The sequence below is a fragment of the Panthera onca genome, chromosome A3 (assembly GCF_046562875.1).
Source record: "Panthera onca isolate mPanOnc1 chromosome A3, mPanOnc1 haplotype 2, whole genome shotgun sequence".
Lineage (NCBI taxonomy): Eukaryota > Metazoa > Chordata > Mammalia > Carnivora > Felidae > Panthera > Panthera onca.
In genome coordinates, this window is record NC_138341.1 from 38,004,870 (window position 1) to 38,027,051 (window position 22,182).

Sequence of the window (22,182 nt, forward strand, 5' to 3'; positions counted from 1 at the left end):
GTGGGCTAGATGTTGTCTTGTCCCTAGTCTGCTTTAAAAAGCAGCACAAGGTCCCCAGGGCTGATAAATGACTACTCTGCTGGGAAGTGTCTGCGTTCAGGACCTTAAGTTGGAAACATCTTTGAAAATGAACTGGCCTTAAAGATTTTCTTCTGTGGACACCTGGGTGGCACAGTCACTTAAGCATCCGACTTCGGCTCAGGTCATGATCTCGCAGTCCGTGGGTTCAGGCCCTGCGTCCGGCTCTGTGCTGCAAGCTCAGAGCCTGGAGCCTGCTTCAGATTCTGTGTCTCCCTGTCTCTCTGCCCTTTCCCTGCTCTCGCTCTGTCTCTCTCTCTCAAAAATAAGCAAACATTAAAAAAACAATTTTTTTAAAGATTTTCTTCTGAAGTGTGGCCTTTTCATCATTAAATAGGCATGTCCTGGAGGATTTAGCGAGCAGATTCTAGGTTTGTTGAAAGGCCTGAATCACCTCACTAGTGAGCAAAGCGGAGTTCACTCTCCCCGCAGGAGACTCTCTTCCGCCACCTAGTGGCCATGTGCCCACATTCCATGTGCCACTCAGGGCATACCTCAGTGAGTTCATCCGCCCAGGGTGTTAGGGACCTTAGTAAAGAAAAGCTTAACTCAGTAAAGAAATGGGAAACACACACACACACACACACACACACACACACACACCCCACCTCAAAAGTATTTTAAGAGAAAATTGGCATTTGTTTGTGTTTCTTTATGTGTCAAGCTTTATGTCAAATTATTGCTTACATAAATAGTGCTTATTATATGTGCCAAGCACTATTCTAAAACAGAAAATAGATTTTTAGTTGTGCCCAGTCTGTGGGCATGAAAAGATAGTTGATACGAAATTTGCTAGGATGCATATTTTTGGGGGTAAGATGAGGGATTTTTTGAGGGCTAGGTTGTAGCATTCTAGAATGCTCGGAGAACCATTCCTGATGGGGTGAAGAAGGGCTGAGCAGCCGCCTCAGCCCAGTGGATTCCAGGGAGAACATTAAGACAGATGAGTCCATGAGCGCTGTCCATGCCAAAGCGACAGCTGTGGGCGAGGAAGCTGAAAGATAGCTCTTCCTATTCCTGAGAAGAAGTTAATGATAAAAATGGCATAAATACATATCTAACAGTTGCAATCAGAAACCACAGCATTAATGTGTTCCCACTGAAGTTTGGCAGTGTTTTTCATGTTTGGGAGTTTTCTAAGTGGCATTTGGACATGGTTTTTCATGTTGTTAGAGTGAGCAACAGGTGATGGAGAACATCTTCCTTTTAAGCCCCCTCCTGGGACTTGGGTTGTTCCCACACATGCAATTAGAAAGCTTCAACTTCGGGGCGCCTGGGTGGCTTGGTCGGTTGAGTGTCTGACTTCGGCTCAGGTCATGATCTCACAGTCCGTGAGTTCGAGCCCCTTGTCGGGCTTTGTGCTGACAGCTCAGAGCCTGGAACCTGTTTCAGATTCTGTGTCTCCCTCTGTCTCTGCCCCTCCCCTGTTCATGCTCTGTCTCTCTCTGTCTCAAAAATAAATAAACACTAAAAAAATTTTTTTTAATAAAAAAAAAATAGAAAGCTTCAACTTCAATCCCATCTGCCTCTGGTGTTCCCTGAGCAAATCACTTAAGTTCCGTCTTCTCCTCCGCCTCCTTCCTCTCCTCCGCCTCCTTCCTCTAAGTGTTTTTGGTTTTTGTTTTTTTTCACAAAATTCAAATGAAACACAGAATTTGCAGAAGAGAATCTCCAAGTCCCTTTTACACATCCTCACTCCCAAATGAACGCCCTGATGCCAGGATAACTATGTCAGCTGGTTGGGATCCTTCTAGGTTAAGCCCTTTCTTTTGCATGTATCCATCATAAATATATACTATTTATTTATGTATTTGCCTAGATGAGGTCATACTTAACCATATTATTTTCCCTGAAAAATAAACTTTTTCGAGGTATAATTTATATACAATTTTATTTATTTTTTAATTTCTTTTTAATTTAATTTTTGAAGGGGGAGGGAGAGAGCAGAGCAAGAGAGAGAGAGAGAGAGAGAGAGAGAGAGAGAGAGAGAGAGACAAAGAGAACCTTAAGAAGGCTCCACACCCAACACGGGACTGGATCCCACAACCCTGGGATCATGACCTGAGCTGAACTCAACAGTCGGACGCTCAACCGACTAAGTCACTCAGATGCCCTGACAACACCCATTTTTAAATGTACAGCTTGGTGATTTTTGACAAATGAAAAACTTGTGAAACTAATACCTTAGCCAAGTCATAGAATATTTCCATCACCCCCTAAAGTTCCCTAATGCCCCTTCCCGGCCAGCCTCCCACCCCATCCCCAGGCAGCCATTTGTCCACTTGGCCACTGCAGGTTTCAGTTGGTCTCTTCTACAGTTTCACAAAAACGAAACCATATATCGTGTGGTCTTTTGTGTCTGGCTTCTTTTGCTCTGGTTGTTTCTGAGATGTGGCTGTGTTTTTGTTTGTTTGTTTGTCAATAGTTAATTTCTTTCTGGGACACCTGGGTGGCTTAGTCGGTTGAGCATCCAGTGTCGGCTCAGGTCATGATCTCATGGTTCACAAGTTCGAGCCCTGGGTCTGGCTCTGTGCTGACAGCTTAGAGCCTGGAGCCGGCTTCAGATTCTGTGTCTCCCTCTCTCTGCCCTCCCCCCCGCCTCCGACTCGCACTCTGTCTCTCTCTCTCTCTCTCTCTCTCAAAAATAAATAAACATTAAAAAAATAAAATAGTTCATTTCTTTCTATTGATGAGTAGTTTTTCATTTTACAGATGTACTATAATTTGCATGTTCACTCAACTATTGATGGGCATTTGGTTTGTTTCCACCTTTTAACAATTATGAATAGAGCTGTAATGAAAATTCATGTACAAGTCTTTGTGTGGATTGATGTGTTCATTTCTCTTGGTTAAATAGCTAGGACCAGAATTCCTGGGTCATATAGTAAGTATATGTTTAACTTGGTGAAAAACTGCCCAAGAGTTCTTTGTACCTGCTATACAATGTTGTATTCCCTCCAGTGATGTGTGAGAGTTCCGGTTGCTCCATATCTTTGCCAATACTTTTTTATTTTATTTAATGCTGGATATCGAATTCAGCATATAGAGACATCTCATTGTGGTTCTAATTTTCTTCTCTCTGATGACTAACAATGTAGTGCATCTTTTCATGTGCTTATTGGACATTCACATATCTTTTTTGAAGTTTCTTTTCAGATCTTTTACCTATTCAAAAAATTTGGTGGTTTGTCTTATTGTGTTGGAAAATGTGAGGTGATAAAAAATATTTATATTGGTCTCTGCCCCCCGATTCCTGGTACAGAGCTCCTAAAGCCCTTATAAATTCCTTTTAAATAAGAGCACTAGGAGCATCTTTTGTTCTATTGAGGCTACTCTGGATGGATTCCTAAATGAGGACTGGTCACTAGAAAGGCTTGTCATGAGAGAGGGAAGAGGGACTGGAAACAGAGTTCATAACTGATATGCCTACGTGAGGAAGCCTTCATAAAAGCGCAGTTGCTCAAGGTTCAGAGAGCTTCCAGATGGGTGAATACATCCACACTGGGAGGGCGATATACCCCAACTCCTTGGGGACAGAAGCTTCTGCACTTGGGACCTTCCCAGACCCTGTCCTATGTATCTCTTTATCTGGATGTTCATCTGTATCCTTTATTACATCCTTTAGTAAACTGGTAAACATGAGTAAGTGTTTTCCTGAGTTCTGTGAGCCATTCTTTCAAATTAATCAAACCGAAGGAGGGGTCATGGGAACCCCTGACTTGTAGCCAAGTCAGATAGAAGTTGTGGGTAACCTGGGCACCTACTATTTGTGACAGGCATCTGAGGGGAGCAGTCTTGTGGATCTGAGCCCTTAACCTGTGGAATCCGACATTATCTCCTGGGGGATGTGTTAGAATTGAATTGAACTGTAGGACACTCAGCTTGTGTTGCAGAGAATTGCTTGGTGGATATTGCTTGGTGGAGAATTACACTGGGTCTTAGAACCATCACAAAAGAGTTCTGTATTTATTTTTTATTCTTTATCTATTTTGTATACAAGTCTTTTGTCAAATATAGTAATATCACGTGTCTCGCCACTTCATAGGACTGGTCAGATAAGATAATGAGCAGGAAAATGGTCTGCAAATGGGGGAACATAATTCATATATTATTCATTAGGGCCATAAGATCCTTCCTGTTGTGGTCACAGAAGCTGCTTCTTGCTTTTTATAGACCAGCACCGTGGAGCCACCCAGGCTGCCTGTGTTGGCTGCTATTAGGTTTTTTGTTTTCTTTATGATTTTTATTTTCTTTTATTAAAAAAAATTTTTTAATTAAATATAATTTATTGTCAAATTGGTTTCCATCCAACACCCAGAGCTCATCCCAACAGGTGTCCTCCTCAATGCCCATCACCCACTTTCCCCTCTCCCCCACCCCCCATCAACCCTCAGTTTGTTCTCAGTATTTAAGAGTCTCTTATGGTTCATCTCCCTCCCTCTCTGTACCTTTTTTTCCCCCGTTCCCCTCCCCCATGGTCTTCTGTTAAGTTTCTGAGGATCCACATATGAGTGAAAACATATGGTATCTGTTGTTCTCTACCTGACTTATTTCACTTAGTATAATACTCTCCAGTTCCATCTATGTTGCTGCAAATGGCCAGATTTCATTCTTTCTCATTGCCAAGTAGTATTCCATTGTATATATAAACCACATCTTCTTTATCCACTCATCAGTTGATGGACATTTAGGCTCTTTCCATAATTTGGTTATGGTTGAAAGTGCTGCTATAAATATTGGGGTCCATGTTCCCCTATGCATCAGCACTCCTGTATCCCTTGGGTAAATTCCTAGGAGTGCTATTGCCGGGTCATAGGGTAGATCTATTTTTAATTTTTTGAGGAACCTCCACACTGTTTTCCACAGCAGCTGCACCAGTTCGCATTCCCACCAAGAGTTGGCTGCTATTAGTTAATCAGAGGGTTTTTGTTTGTCTTTTCTTGCCATGTCATTCTAATTTGTGACACACAATCAACCACGATGTGTGTTTTTGGTTATGACACTGGCCTTGGAAGCCAAGGAGTGATGTGAAGTGGGTTTCCCTGATTTTGCAACAACTGTGTGTTTTGCTGGTCTTATGACACCATCTTCTTTTAACATGAATTCATGGAAGTGAAACATCTAGCAAGATACCTTGAAGACCTTCTCCCCTTCTTCATGAGTCTGATTTCTCATAAATGTAATGTTTGTTTCTTTATTCTCAAGAGCAATAAGGCTCACTGAGAAAATTTGGAAACAGCATAAAGGGAAAAACTGTCCATCCCCCTTCTTACTTCTTACTTCCTTCTTACATCCCTTCTTCTTACTTAAATATAATTTCTGGTCTTTTAAAAGTTTCTTTTCTGGGGCACCTGAGTGGCCAGTCAGTTAAGTGTCCAACTTTGGCTCAGGTCATGGTCTCATGGTTTGTGAGTTTGAGCCCCGCATTGGGCTCTGTGCTGACAGCTCAGAGCCTGGAGCCTGCTCCCGATTCTGTGTCTCCCTAGCTCTCCACCCCTCCCCCACTCACGCTCTGTCTTTCTCTCTCAAAAAAAGAAACGTTAAATACAATTTTTTTTAATGCTCTAAAAGTTTCTTTTCTGCCCTGATTTCCATGTTTGTGAGTGTTGGTCTTTTTAAGTATTTGGATTTGATCCTGGCTATCAAAGTAATATAACATCTTTGCAGAGAATTGGAAAATATGGAAAAATGGAAGAAAATCATTATAACCCCATATTTCAAAAGCAACCACTGTTAATATACTTCTAGACTGTTGTATTACTTCTTCCTTCTAGCCATTTTAACAGGAATCTTCAGACCACGGTCATGTCTTTGAGTTTTAACCTTTCTTAGATGAAAATAATCTTTATTGAGGTGCTCTTGCTAAAGAGGATTGTGAAATAAGAACTTAAAGATTGAAAATTTACAAAAAAATCATTTTTATTGCCACTGGATTCGGGCCTTGTGGCAGGTTACTGAGAAGAGGGGCTGTAACTCATAAGGGATGAAGGAAAATGAGGAAGCCGATGTTTGGAAAAAGGCCAGAGATGGGGTCATGTTTCCCAAGTGAACCCAAAAGGCGAGTTAGCAGACAAGCAAACTTTGGGTGTGCTCAAACTAGCCATACACCTGGACTACTGGGGGGAGATGAAAGTAAATCTCCTATACACTGATTGTAGCTGGGGTTCTCACACACAGGTGGGGGGAGGACAGAAAGCTCTTCATAACAGCATGTGGAGGAGGCAGGGTCAGCCTGCAGGAGAGTGTAATGAAACAGCAACCTCTAGAAATGTGTACATTTTGGGGGTTGACTTTCTTTATCACTAGGGTGCTGGGTGGGACTTTCTCAGCCATGCAGCCCAATTCTGGTCTCCCCACCCAAGCCTGGAATCTTCCTACCTCTAGGATCTTAGGTTATGTTGTCCTCTCTACTTGAACTCAACCAATCAGTGGATATGTGTTGAGTAACTACCATGTACTACACACTTTATTTAGTGAAGTTTTTGGGGGTAGGATTTGGTGGCTGAACCCTACTGCATGTCTCCCCTTTCCTCTTGTGTTCCCTGTAAAGGAATCTATATGTGCAAATTATAATGGTTCAACAGAGAACAAGGGACTAATTCTGTAAATGATGGGACAAGCATCCTATGGAACTCGATATAGGGTTCTTGTATCTGTGTTAGAGGGGCCCGTGGATTGGCTCAAGGCTGGAGAAGAGCCTCACTCAAGTTTCCTCCCCTCTGAATCTAGGTGGTTCAGTGGGTGAAATAATACAAACCAGCCACCCGGATGAGAGTTGTTATGGAGAAAGCGTGATGGACAGCTGGGCTTCCTTCTAGAAGTCTCTGACCAAGTATATTTACTAACTGGGAGAGGAAGCAGAAAGAAGAAAGGAGGATGGCTGGACCTTCTCTCTTGGGGGAGAGTATGGCCAGAATCTGTCATAGGAACCATGGCCTTCCTCACAAAGGCAAGGTGGCCTACTCTGTCTGTTCAGGGAATGAGTGGACATGAGCACAGCCATGGACTATTAGCTCACTCCCTGGTTGAAGGCACCCCAGTGGATGTCAGCGCACCCAATTAGCAACTTCTCCTCTCTGGGGTGGGGGATGCGGGGATGTCGTGGGTGCTGAGCACGTTCTTTCTTCAGGGAGGGACCCTGTAGGGGCATAATGAGGAGAGTCTTCTTTGAAAACCAACATGTGAGCTGGGACCTGAATGACAAGCTGCAGAGGGCCGGGAGATCTTCAGGGCCCCCCAGACCATGGCAGGGTGGTACTGAGGACTCATTTTAGGCCATCTGGTTGGAAACTGGGTCTCAGCCCTTGGCTGGAGGTTTAGGGGCCAGGATTCAGCTTCCAAGAGTAAGAAACTAGGGGTGCGCTTGGGGACTAGGTTTCAGTCCAATAAATCAAGGCAGGGCTGCAGTCATAGTGGGAGAACTGTCATCTGTTAGAAAACCAGGACAAACATATTTACATGGCCAGGGAAGTACGGGGGGCCTCTAGTAAGTCATTCATTTAACAAATATTACTGAACATCTGCTGTGTAACAGGTTATGTTATGGCCACTGGAGTGACGAGGTAGACAAGGTGGCCTGTTCACATAAAGCTTATGTTCCCATGGTGGAGACAGGCAAGGGACCAATTATGAATCATAAATGAAGAAAATGTCCAGATAGTGAAATACTCTGCAAAGAAAACGAAACAAGTGATGAGGGCAGCAGGTATGAAAGCCGAGAGAGTTGGTCAAGGAAGGTCTCTGAGTGGTGCCCATGAGAAAGAGTCAGGCATGAGAAGATCTGGGGAGGAGCCCCTACTTGGGGCAGAGGCAACAGTCAGTGCAAAAGCTGTGCCATTATCGGAAGAACTGAAGGAGGCCCATGCAGCACAGGAGTGAGGGAGGGGAGGGTGAAGCGGTCAGAAAGGTAGATGGACCTTATTAAATCAGGGCGAGGAATTAGGATTTGATTTTAAGTGAGCAGGAAACTACTGGAGCGTTTAAGCTGGGGAGTCACATTATCTAATTTACGATGATAAGGATCATCTTATTAGGGCTGGGGTAAAGCAGGGGCTCAGGTCCAGAGGAGAAAAGAAAACCTCACCGTTGGGGGGTAGGGCAGTAGCAGTGGGGTGAGAGGGAAGCGGACACAGTTGGAATATATCTTGGAAGGTGGAGTTACCAGGAGTCGGTAATAGAACCATAGAGAAACGGCAGACCGGGGTGCCAATTCCTAAGGGGGAAGATTGGGAAGAAGAAGCTTTGGGTGACAGGGAGGCAAGAGTTTGGTTTTGGCCAAACCACTTGAGATGCCAAATATCAATGTCACATTGGCAATTAAATAAACAAGCCTGGAGTCTATGGGAGAGGTGAGGGCTACGATGTAAACATGGGCACCATTGGCTAAGAGATTTGAAGCCATGGGACTGGATGAGATGCTTTAAGCTTGCTGGTGCCCGGACACCAGCTTAGGCAGTAAGACCATGACCAAATCCTGCCACCTGGTAGGGGCTGAAGAGGACAAGGTGGGGTCTGGCTTGCAGGCGGAGTCTTTCATACCCACAAGGTAGGTGTGACTGAGTCAGGTGGGCATTGGCACTGCTCCCTCTTCTTTCTCATTTCTCCCTCTGTAGCTCCACTCAAATCTTTTCTAGAAGCCCCCATTGTCTTCATACCCTGCCAGCTGGCCACACCAGTCTCGCTGCAGGGCCCAGGGCATACATCTGATGGTCCCCGTTTACACATCTCATTGGTTGTCATGCCCTGGGTTTTGCCCTCGGGCTCATACAGTTGACTGTGTAAAAAACCCACATTGATATTGCAATGCAGCCTCTTCAGTCCATCTGAGGCCTTTCATCTCAAGAACCGCAGGAATTTTGAACAGTCATTCAGTTTTCATTTCGAAGATGGGAAATTGAAGTCCAGGGAGGAGAAGTGGCTTGGCCGGGGTTACAAAACAAATCAGCAGAAACTGTGAGCTCCAGGAGGCTGGGGACCACTAGTGCTGTATCTTGATCATTATAGAAAAATTGGGAGTTCCAATAGTAAAAGGGGCCTTCTAAAATTAAATGATGTAGTCTTTTAAGAAAATGTTTCATTTAGAAACAATTACAGATTGGCAGGAAGGTGTAAAGGAGTATACAGGGAGGTTCTGAGCACATTTCAGCCAGCTTCTCCCACTATTAACATCTTGCACTTTTTTTTTAATGTTTATTTATTTTTGAGAGAGAGACAGAGACAGAGACAGAGACAGAGAGTGCGTGCAAGTGGGGGAGGAGCAGAGAAAGAGGGAGACACAGAATCAGAAGTAGGCTCCAGGCTCTGAGCTGTCAGCCTCAAACTCACAAACTGTGAGATCATGACATGAGCCAAAGTTGGACACTTAACCAACTGAGCCACCCAGGCGCCCCATCACATCTTGCACTCTTACAGTATAATGGCAAAACCGGGAAACTGCCCTTGGTACAATCCACAGAGTTTGTTCAGATTTCACTAGTAACACACACACACTCATTTGTGTGTGTCTGCAGCTGTATGCAGTGCTACATGTGTAGCTCCATGTAAGCACCACAATCAAGATAAGGACTATACCACCTCACATCTCCCTCTTTATAGACACACTCACCTTGTTCCCCTCATCCCTAAGCCCTGGCTTCTACCAATCAATCTGTTCTCCATCTCTGTAATTTTGTTATTTAATGGATGTTACATAAATGGAACCATGAAGTAAGTATCCTGTTGAAATTGGCTTTTCTTTACTCAGCATAATTTCCTTGAGGTTCATTCAAGTTGTTGGGTATATCAAGCGTTCTTACCCTTTCACTGCTGAGAATCTTCCAAGGCATGGGTGTGCCCCAGTTTGTTCAACCAGTCACCTCTTGAAGGACATTTGGATAGTTTCCAGTTTGGGGCCATTATGAATAAAGCAACCATAAATCATCAGTGCATAGGTTTTTGTGTGAACTTAAATCTTTATTTCTCTGGGGTGTATGCCCAAGAGTACAATTGCTGGGTCATATGGTAGGTGTTCATTTTTAGTTTTAAAAGGAGCTGCTGAACAATTTTCCAGAGTGGCTGTGCCGTTTTGTATTTCTATCACAATATATATGTGGTCTAGTTTCTCTACGTCTTTGCTAGCATTTGGTGTTCTCATTGTGTTTTCATTCTAGCCGGTGTGACAAGTATGGAGTGATGTCTCAGAGGGGTTTCAATTCATATTTTTCTAATGGCTAATGATGTCGAATATATATTCGTGTGTTAACTTGTCATCTGCATGCTATTTTTGGTGAAATGTCTGTTCATGTCTTTTGCCCATTTTTTTCTTTCTTTCAAGTTTATATATTTATTTTAAGAGAGAGAGAGAGCATGCGTGTGCATGCATGTGAATGGGGGAAGGGCAGAGAGAGAGATTCCCAAGCAGGCTCCGTGCTATCAGCATGGAGCCCAAAGCAGGGCTTGAACCCACAAACTGCAAGATCATGATCTGAGCTGAAATCAAGAGTTGGAAGCTTAACCAACTGAGCCACCAGGCACCCCTATTGCCCAATTTCTAATTGTATGGTTTATGTTTTAAATGGTGATCTTTGAGAGTTTTTTGGTATATTCCAGATACTAGTTCTTTGTCAGATATGTGATTTGCAAATATTTTTCCCAGGCTGTAATTTGTTTTTTCACCCTTTTAACAGGATCATTTGCAGAGAAAATATTTTAATTTTGATGAGTTCCAAATTATCAGTTTTTCCCTTTATGGATCATGTTCTTGGTGTCAAGTCTAAGAATTCTTTGTGTAGTCCTAGGTACCAAAGATGTTCTCCATTTTTTTTCTAGAAGTTTTATAGTTTTGTATTTTCTCTTTGAGTCCATGATCCATTTTGAGTTAATTAAAAAAAAATTTAATGTTTATTTATTTTGGGGACAGAGAGAGGCAGAGCATGAGCCGGGGAGGGGCAGAGAGAGAGAGGGAGACACAGAATCTGAAGCAGTCTCCAGGCTCTGAGCTGTCAGTGTAGAGCCCAATGTGGGGCTTGAACTTGCGAAACTCAAGATCATTACCTGAGCCAAAGTTGGACACTTCGGCAACGGAGTCACCCAGGTGCCATGTTAATTTTTATATATGGTTGAGGTTTAGGTTGAGGTTGAGGTTAATTTTTTGCCTATGGATGTCTAATTGTCCAGCATTGTTTATTGAAAAGGGTATATTTTCTCCACTGAATTACTTTTGCTACTTTGTCAAAAATTAATTGCACATACTTGTGTGGGTCCATTTCTGAGTTCTCTATTCTGTTCCATTTATCTATGTGTCTGTTCCTCTACCAATACCACATTGTCTTAATCACTGTGGCATTATAACGGCTTTAACATTGGGAAGAATATTTCCTCCTATTTCTACCATTAATCATGATTAAAAAAAAAAAAAAATTCCTCGGACTGTGTGTTTTGTTTTTGGTCGGGGGAGGTTTGGGGGATGCCATTCTTATGTTCACAGACTATTTTTTTTTCTCCAAATTATTTTCATCCCTGAACTAAAAAATATGATTGGAACAAAGCTTATAGAACTGTGTGTGTGAAATAGAAGAAAATTGGCCAAGAGTGACACCTTTACCTGGAGGAAGTTGCATGGACTTTATGTCCACTCTCTTGGCTTCTTGGAGGCCTCCTTCATGCCTATCAAATCTCAGAGGATCTTCTGGATAGTCGAAGTTATAGTAATCCTGATCTGTGTGTAAATGGAGTGAGTTTAACCTTACTACAATAGCTTAAACAAAAAGAGAGGCCTTCAGGATCCATGAGCTTTCTAAACAAAGGCTGTTGTATTTGTTTCAAGAATGTATAACCCCAAATATAGTACCTGGTGGGCATGACAGGTGATATAATTGAAAGACGTGGGTTGGGATAAGAAAGAAACCCAAGCACCATCTGAAGGGGGAAATTACCACTCTGCTCCAGCCCTCTGTGGAAACACAGCCTTAGTATTACCAGATTTTTAAAAAATAGCCAAAAATCTAGATTTTTAAAAATGTGAGCTCTCTTTGTTTTTAATGTGGGAACTAATCAGTATTTTGAAATAACACTGGGTGGGCCAGATGAACTTGTCTGTGACTCTAATCTTTCCCAAGGGTGGCCAATTTGCAACCTTTGCTACTTATCTGGGTCAGCCGACAATGTTTTGTTTGTATTGCCAGCCATGAAGGTAATGTGTGATTGTTCAAGCAATTATGTGCTCAGTGTCTAGTCTGTTTCCAGAGTCCGAGGGTGCATAAAAACAGTTTATTTGCCCATGCAGATCTTGCAATCTTGTTTACACTGTTCATTTACTTTGCAAATCTTTCATGTTTTTTTTTTTAAGCAGCCAGAGCTGAGGAAAGCTTTAGCACATTCTCTTTCTAATGATCAGTCTATCAGACTCTGTGGAATTTGATGGTCTTCTATTGACTGAGAGCCAACGGGTGTGATTCCTTTTCTAGGTGTGGTGGAGAGCCAGGAATGGAGGCTGACAGGGTGTGTGTGTGTGCGCACGTGCACGCGTGCATGCGTGTGCACATGCAATGTTGGGGAAAGGGGGCTGCAGAGGGCAATACTTAGGTGTAAAAAGCTTAGTCTGAGGCAGCATCAGGAGGCCCATGAGGTCCAAACTATTCTTATAACAATTTAAGGCATTATTACCCTTTCTCCCTCTCATTTTTAAATGTGTGTCCAGGGGAGTGTTCCAGAGGCTCTATCTATGACATATGATGATGTCATTGCTCTGATGGCTAATGAAAGACGTATATGTATGTTTTTGTGTTTTGAATTCTGTTTTAAAACAAACTTCTTTGTGATTTTAATAACATGTGAGAGTAAAGCGAGGTCTTGAGATCAAAGAGTTTAAGGACTGCTGGTCTAGGGCAGTGGTTGTCAACACTGGCTCTGTATTAGAGTCATCTGGGGAGCTTTAAATTAGTACTTTAAACTGGTAAGACCAGATAGTACACTTGATCTTAGTCAAAGGGCCGAGAAGTGATTAAATTCGAGCTTTAAACTAGCTTTAAATTAGTACTTTAATTAGGTTGCCTGAACCTCATCCTAAACCAATTGGTCCAGAATCTCTGTAGATGGGAAGTCATCATTATTGCCATGCCCACCCCCACCCCATCCGCATCCCCATCATCATCATCATTACTATTACGATTACCATCCCCATCATCATCATCATCATCATCACTATTTCCACCGCCACCATCATCATCATTAGTATTTCCATCACCATCGTCATCATCATTGTCATCGTTATCATCTTCAGCATCATCATTGTCATCATCATCAGTATCACCGTCACGCCACCTGTGACCTGCCCACCTCTGCTCAGGCCCTGTGTTATGTGCTGTACCTCTCATCATTACAGTTGCCCAGAGAGGCCAACATGATCTTACTTCACAACAGGAGAAGTTTGGGTTGGAAAAGCTGAGGTGAGTAAGGTCACAGAGCTGGCGCAGAAGCCAGGATTCGAAGCCAGTTCTCTCTGCTTTGTCAGTGTTCCCTGTCTTTGCACTACTGAAACTTGTTGAATTATGCTTTTATTCCTCCAACTCTACAGTATATTTTGATAGATTTTTATGAACAAAACTGACTATGAAGCAATAATTAGCTTATGTTTTAAACCATGTGTTAAAACCATGCAATGGTCAGTCATGACTTCTGCTTAGTACAAGATCATCAGACCACACCGCACAGAGCTGACAGAATTCCACCTAAAAGGAGAGAGACCTGGCCTCTGGGTTAACTTGGAAGGCCTTCGTGTGGTTAAATATGTATTTTTTCCTGACATTTTGAAATACTCTTCTCAGTATCATGACACCCCCACCTCACAGCTCTTACCTCGATGGACCTCAAGCTGAGCACAATTCATGAGCAGATGAAGGAAGGAATAGGACACCTTATACTTTTTGCTGAATTCTGAGCAGTAGAATGCCCTGGGTGTGCCCAAAGCCTTATCTTGCAAGTAGATCTTCATGAACAATTTATTTTAGTTTTTGTCAGGGAACTGGCTTTATGGATGCCAGAGGACGGAGCGGGGGGAGGAAGAAAAGTAGGTGCCATGAGCTCTTTGTTTCTGGGGCAGCGATCCTTTTCCTCTATGTGGAAGGAGAGCATGGTGATTAAAGGCACACAGAAGAGGTATCTGTAAGACATGCTAACCTGCCAGATACAGAGATGTAGCGATTCTCACGGAGTCCTCATTGCTCCGTCTTTGCGCTGCTTTTGCTTATTCTAATGTTAATAACAAACATTATGATCCTCCAGAGAGCTACAACCTTCCCTCTGGGGCTAGTTAAACCCTGGATCCTCTTTAGATCTCAGTTCAAGAGTCACTGCTCGGAGAATCCTCTCTCTCCCCTGGCCCCAAATCCCTATGATAAGCTGGGCTCTTCTATCTCACAGCACTTGTCCTAGGAGTTGTTTTTCATTTGCCTGGGTGGAACTTTGATTGACGTTTGTATCTCCCACTAGACTACAATTCCTTCAAGGGTAGGGGTGGTGTCTGCATTTGCTCACCATCTTTATTTCTAGCATTTAGCACCATACCTCATGCAAATAAGTTTTTGAAAATGAAATGAATGAATGTGTGAATGAATGAGTTTAGCAGTGCTGAAAATGCAACTACAGTTTGTTGTTGTTGTTGTTTGGTTTTGTTTTTAAAGTATTGGATTCCTCTCTGATGCTGTTGTTCTCAGAGTCATGTCACATTTTTTTTTCTTTATTGTAGTAGGATGCTGATAATGGTCTGTATTTGAGGCTAGACCAAACACTGTTCATGCAGACTGCTAGGTCCCAATTACCCCAAATAGCTCTCAGCTCTGTCATACACTTTATCACACTTAAAAAAAAATTTTTTTAACATTTGTTTATTTTTGAGAGACAGAGAGAGACAGAGCATGAGCAGGGGAGGGGCAGAGAGAGAGAGGGAGACACGGAATCCAAAGCAGGCTCCAGGCTCCAAGCTGTCAGCACAGAGCCTGATGCAGGGCTCAAACCCACAAACCGCGAGTTCATGACCTGAGCCGAAGTCGGACGCTCAACCAACTGAGCCACCCAGGCGCCCCACTTTATCATACTTTTAAATAAAACATATTTTGTTTTGCAAAATATGACCTGAACCACCTGCACCAGGATCACTTGGGGAGCTTTGTAAGAAAGTCTATTTCTGGGCTTACCCCTGGGCCTGCTAAATCAGAAGCTCAGGGTGTAAGGAGGTGAGAATTTGCATTTATTGTTATTATCTTTAAAAAAATGGATATGTGCCACATGATTCCAAACCCCAAAGTATAAAAAGTCATATGGGTTTTAGCAAAAGATTGAATATTTAAAAAAATTAATATACATTTTATTTTAGCATAGTTTTACGTTTATAGAAAAGTTTTGAAGATAGTGCAGAGAATACTCATTTATCCCACACTCAATTTCCTCTATTGTTAACATTTTACATTATTAGGGGCAATTTGTCATGATGAATGAACAAATAATATTGATACATTTTTATTAACTAAAATACATACTTTATTCAGATTTTATTAGTTTTTATCTAAAGTCCTTTTATCATTCTAGGATCCCATCCACATTATAATTAGTCATCCTATCTTCTTAGGTCCCTCTTGACTGTAACAGTTTCTCAGACCTTTGTGTTTTAATGACTTTGACAGTTTGAGGTATTTTGTAGATTTTCCTTCAGTTGGGGTTTGCCTCATATTTTTCTTATGATTAAACTGGAGTTACAGGCTTTTGAGAGGAAGACCATAGAGGTAAAGTACCAGTCTTATGACATCATATCAAAACTACATGTTATCAACATGACTTATCAGTGTTGACCTTAGCCTTGATCAGCTGACTGAGGAAGTGTCTCTCCGATTCCTCCGCTGTTATATTACGACCCCCCACCCCCTTAACACTGTATTCCTTGGAAGGGAGTCAATATAGGTCAGTGCACACCTGAGATATGGGGAGTTATGTTCCACCTGTTCTTTTTTTTTTAACGTTTATTTTTTTGAGAGACAGAGAGACAGAGAATGAGTGGGGGACGAACCCATGAGACATGACATCATGACCTGAGCTGAAGTCAGATGCTTAACCGGCTGAGCCACCCAGGTGCCCCTAATGTTCCACCTCTTTAAGGGAGAAAGTATATACATAAATTATTTGGGTTTCCTCTGCAGAGAGATTTGTCTGCTTTCCCCATTTATTTATTTATTCAATCATTTATTTACATCAGTATGGACTCACGGATATTTATTTTATACTTTCAGTTCTAATCCAATGCTATGTTATTTATTTTATTGCTCAAATTGTTCCAGCTTTGGCCACTGGAAACCCTTCAGCTGGCTCCGGTGTCCCTTTGACATATCTAATTATTGCCTCTCCCCGTGCCCCCTTTCCTTTCTGGAGCTCCAAGTGGCACTCTAGGCTCATCTTGCACATTTCCTGATCCAGCCCTAGAATTTCAGACATTTTCCCAAGGAGCCTTAATTCTTTTTGTTAGAGAATTGTATTAAAAAGTATCAACTGGGCACTAGCTATGCTTACTGTCCTGGGGAATCATTGCTTCTAGGCTCTCCCAGCTGACCGAGCAAGGAAGCATACATGTGTCTACCAACTCAGGCCTATATACATATTTATAAATATTTCTATTTGTAGCCATCTATACTATATTAAGCTAACCCTGAGTTCATACTGATGTCCCTAACTCTAACCCATTACCACATGGATCACATTAGCCTTTTCCCCATGCTTGTCTGTAAGTTCTCACTGTAATAGTGAGAAACCTGTCTGCTACCATCCACCATTCACTTGCTTAACTGTCCGATTCCAGAACCCATGTATACTGGTTTCAAAGCTGTTCACTTGTGCTCCATACTCCATGGGCTACAACTTTACCATCTGTGTGCAGGGCTTATGTACAGTGTCTTTGCCTTTTGTCTTACACGCGTCGCTCATTTCCAGAGTTGCTTTGGGTCAGCACCTTTCTCAACCACTCCCTTCAGTGATGTTATTTCATACCTTCCTAATACACTTAGATTCTTTTTGCTACAGTGTGCATTCCAGCCTGGGATTTAAAAAAATGAAGTGAAGTAAATAAAATAAATTCAATTAATTTAAATACTTTTGTACTTAAATTTTATATTTGATAAATTTAATTTTATATTTATTTAATTTTATATTTTAACCCACGCCCCCCAAATATAAAAAGACCTACAGTTTTGAAATCATCATCACTCAAACAGTGAAATTTTTGAGCACACATTTTTTAATGCTTGCTTTTTTAAAAAGTTGTATATATTTGGTACTTTCCTACTGTTGTATAATTAGAAATTCTAACAGTTTCTCACCATCTACCTGCTGTGTGTGTGGGCCCCTCTTAGGAGACAAGGGCCACAGGCTCCCTGAAGTTTCCAAAAGCTCATATGTGAGTGAGTTTGGAATGTAAGATGCATTTTCTGATAGGAAAAAAAAAAACGTAGTAAGTGATGATTGGCTTCCCAGTCTCATCCACAAAATCCCACTCAGTTCCTTTTTTATTTATTCCCAGCTGCAATAGTGACATTTTACTAATCTCCGACCCCATGGAGAAGACTTTTTCCCTGGGGAAAAAAAATCCAGATTCCACGTGAGTTTTTTAAGATTGCCTTTTGACAGGGACTGGACGTTCCTTGAGGCAAATGGTAGGACAGCGGGACCTGCAGAAGTATCTTGATACGGGCGGAGAACCCACGGGAGCTTCCCAGTGGTAATGATGAACTTGGAAATTTGGGAATGAAGGAGAATTAAGGGTATATTCTGCTAAACGAAAACAGAGGGTGTTCACTGCTATAAGGCCTTCCAGAAAGGAAGCTGGAGCTAAGCACTATCAGTACAAACTTTCAGACATGACGAAAATGTTCTCTATGTTTGTTGTGCAGTAGCCATTAGCCACTTGTGGCTACTGAGCACTTGAAATGTGCCTCTAATGAGGCCAAGGAACTGAATTTTAAATTTTATTCAGTTTTACTTACTTTACATTTAAATAGCCACCTGTGGCTGGTGGCTGCCATATTAGACAATGCGGTTCTAAAGTATGTACTTCAGGTATAAAGAAAATGATCCCAGATGGAAGATATAGATATAAGAAGAAATGACAAACCAAGAAGATTACTAAATATGTGGGCAAAAGGAAATTAACTCTCATGCTATGAAATAATAATAATAATGATGATGATGATGATAAAATACGTAGTTTTGAAAGTATATGGAATTAAAACATGTGACAGTAGAAGCATAGAAATTGGACAAAGTTGGGGCACCTGGGTGGGTCAGTTGGTTTAGCATCCGACTCTTGATTTCTGCTCAGGTCATGATCTCACCGTTCATGAGTTCGAGCCCTATGTCAGGCTCTGTGCTGACAGCATGGAGTCTGCTTGTGAGTCTCTCTCTCTCCCCCCCTGTCTCTTTCTGCCCTTCCCCTACTCATGTGCTGTCTCTGTCTCTCTCAATATAAATAAATAAACTTAAATTTTTTTTAATTGGGCAAAGTTGAGGTAGATGGAGGTGTTCTGCCATCCTTGAATTGTCTGAGAAGAGAATAAAGTTCTTCATTAGCATGAATCTTAAGGATACATGGGGTACTTCTAGGATAAGCACCAAAAGAGTTGAAAATAAATATAGAGGTATATACATTTCAGACTAGTAGGGAGAGAAATGGAATGATAAAAAATATTCAAACCAAAAGAAAGCAAGAAGGGGGAGGAGAAACAGAATAGGAGTAATGAAAAAAACCACCATAACAGCGGTAGGTTTTTAAACCCAAATGCTCTATTTCATTGATTTTAAGACACACAAGGAGTGCCTGGGCAGCTCAGTCACTTGAGCATCTACTTCGGCTCACGAGTTCTCAAATCTTGTGATTCACAAGTTCAAGCCCCACTGACAGCTCAGAGCCTGGAGCCTGCTTCAGATTCTGTGTTTCCCTCTCTCTCTGTCCCTCCCCCGCTTGTGCTCTGTCTCTCTCTCTCCCTCAAAAATAAATAAGCATTAAGGGGGCCTGGGTGGCTCAGTCGGTTAAGTGTCTGGCTTTCGCTCAGGTCATGATCCCATGACCTGGTGAGTTTGAGCCCCTCATCGGGCTCTGTGCTGACATCTCAGAGCCTGGAGCCTGCTTCGAATTCTGTGTCTCCCTCTCTCTCTGCCCTCTTCTGCTCATGCTCTGTCTCTCTCAAAAATAAATATTAAAAACATTTTTAATAAATAAATAAATAAACATTAAAAAAAAGACACACATTTACTTATATTTTTATATTTCTGAAATTGGGAAACACATGACAGGCTATGGCATCATATGAACCCTGTCAGGGTGTGTTAACTTGTCAGAGTTTTTTTTTCTTGGTCATCAGTTGAGTTTTGTGGATCATTGTTATTACATGTGTTGAGTTTAATTTCTGCTGAAAATGTTTCAAAAAGATGCCCTCTGACTTGGCATGGAAACTGAGTAGTGGGGTAAACAGGTAATTTTAATGAAGCTTTTTTTTTTTTGCCAAATACCAACAACTTTCAGAGACCCAAAAAAGAGGCTACCCACAAGTAGATGAAGCTCTTTATACTTTGCTTCTGAGATATGTGCAATGTAAAACAAGAGAAATCGCCAAATTCCTTGGAATTGATGAAAGAAAATTTGCCGCATGGAGAAGCTGGTATGATTGATCTGTGCATTTGATAGGGCTGTTGTTGAGATGTTATGACATGGTTTAATTGGTGGCATTTCTCTTTCTTATTGATCTATAAAACTTTGGTGTATCTTATAATCCATGATGTTTTAGAGTTGATGTAAGTGGTTTGTATGATAATGTTGATTACGCAAAGCAAAAAGAACTGAATTATATGCTGTTTGCTTTAGATACATCTAAAGCATAAGGGTGGAGAACATTGAAAGGAAAAGGATGAGAAAAGATATACCACACAAATACTAATTAAAAGTCTTCTGTATCTGACAAAGTAGACTTTAAGACAATAAGCATTCGTAGAGATAAAGAGGATTTCTCCTTAGAGATAAAAGTCTCAGATCACCAGAGAGATATAAAAATTATAAATTTATATGCACCTAATTAACATGGCTTCAAAATGCCGAAATCAAGATAAAAATAAATCTATGAATCTACAGCATAGTAGGAGATCTTAATATCCCCCTTACATAATTGATAGAATAAAAGATAACAGTGAGGATAGAGAGGATCTGCTCAATAGAATTAATACATCTGACTTCATGGTCATGTATAAAATACTGTACATAACAACTACAGAATACATGTCAAACATTTACATGCAGACGTTGGTGGAAAAAATGTAAGGTTGAAAGGAGCAGACTGGGGGCGGGTGGGTGGCTGAGTTGTTAAGCATCCGACTCCTGATTTTGGCTCAGGTCATGATCTCGAGGTTTGTGGGATTGAGTCCCACATCGGGCGATGCACTGACAGTGGGAAGCCTGCTTGGGATTCTCTCTCTACCCCTCCCTATCTCTCTCTCACTCTCTCAAAATAAACATTTTTTTTTTTTTTTTAAAGAAAGGGAGCAGACTGGCAGTCAGGAGATTTTAGCTAATAGCAACACTAATAATGGGGATTGCAGCCATCCCTTTAATGACTTCCAAAAACTTTCCTATGGCAAACATGAACTTACATAATTTTCTCTGCTTTCTTACTCTGTTTTCTATTCTGGATTCGCTCCTACTCACTACTTAACACTATGGACTCTTGAAAGTTGCCAGTCTCCTGAACCTCGTGCCAATGATGAGGCCTTGCTTATGGGCCTCTCAGATGCTGGTTGGATGGTCTGCTGGGTATGTGGCTACCACCTGACCTGGATTCCTTATTGCTGTGCCCTCCCATCTGTTGGGACCTGGTGCTATCTGTGTGGGAGCCTTCCCACAGAGCATTCCCACTCTCCTTTGGCCACTATGTTCTGGACTGCAGGCTGCATGTCTCCTGTGGGCGTCTGCAGCTGTCTCTGTTCCTCAAGCACTGTCCAGCTCCTCAGGCCTGGCTAGTTCTACGGCAGGGAATTCACCTTGCTGCCTCTCCTGCTGTACGTGCCTGGACAAATCATGAGAAGTGCCAGCATCCTATGGTGATGCAGGATGCAGGAATCAAACCGATTTCAGTAACATTCTAATTCTTTGACTGTTGGATGACAGAATTTATACTCAGTTGGGTTTCCCATTTTTTAACTTCACATTTTCCTTCACAATCTCATCCCTATCCCAAAGGCTTATCAAGAAATTCTCTGAAGATCTCTCTATATTAGGCATTTAATAGACAATTTAGAGATTTCTATTCCAGCTATCAAGGGAATCACATTTTTCAGATCTTTAGACCAATAATGAAATACCCTGCGGCAGTTAAAAATAACATAGAAAAGTACTGATGAGATGAAATACTATTTGAGATATCATCTTGACTAGGAAAGGCAGGATGCATTGTAAATAGGGAAGGAAAATAATTTGTCAGACACATTCCTGTCATTGCGTGTTATGTAGATGTGAGCATGGAAGAAGGTTTGAAGATAAGACCCTAGTCTGTGCCCCATTTAAAAGACAGAGCTGCAACATTCTCAGAAAAGCCTAGGCTGCCTGGAACTCAGTTCGTGATCTCAGGGAAATTGCTTAACCTCGGTAGACCGCTCTGGCTTTTACAGTGGAAGCTGGGAGGACAGCCCCAGCCCCAGGAATCAGCACAGGATTTGGGGACATAAGGAATGCAGGGGGCTTAGTCCAGCCCTGGATTACTGAGAGCACACAGAGGACCGTGGTGGCTGTTACTGTTGCCCCTGTGCTATTGTGCTGTTGCTGGTGACCCAGTGGCTATGACCTTGCTTGGTCACGTGGATTTTCCTCTGAGTGCACCAGCTGTTTTTAGCATTGTAAAACACAACCATACTTATTGACTGACAAGAGCAAATGCAATGCAATGCCAAAAAAAAAATATAATAATAATAATAAGTAAATAGCCAACAGGCTGTAGGAAGAAGCCAGTTCTTGGTGGGCTTGATCAAGGAAGGTCCGCTGGGGATGTGTTGCATGTCCCCATTGAAGAAGAGTGAACAGAGGAGATGTGGATGGGGGTGTCAGTGATG

At 41.9% G+C, this 22,182-nt stretch overlaps 1 protein-coding gene across 7 annotated transcripts in view; it reads left to right on the forward strand.

The window, feature by feature from the left end:
* Positions 1–22,182, forward strand: part of IL36G (interleukin 36 gamma) — a 172,844-nt gene that overhangs the window by 111,646 nt on the left and 39,016 nt on the right. The window lies entirely within an intron of this gene.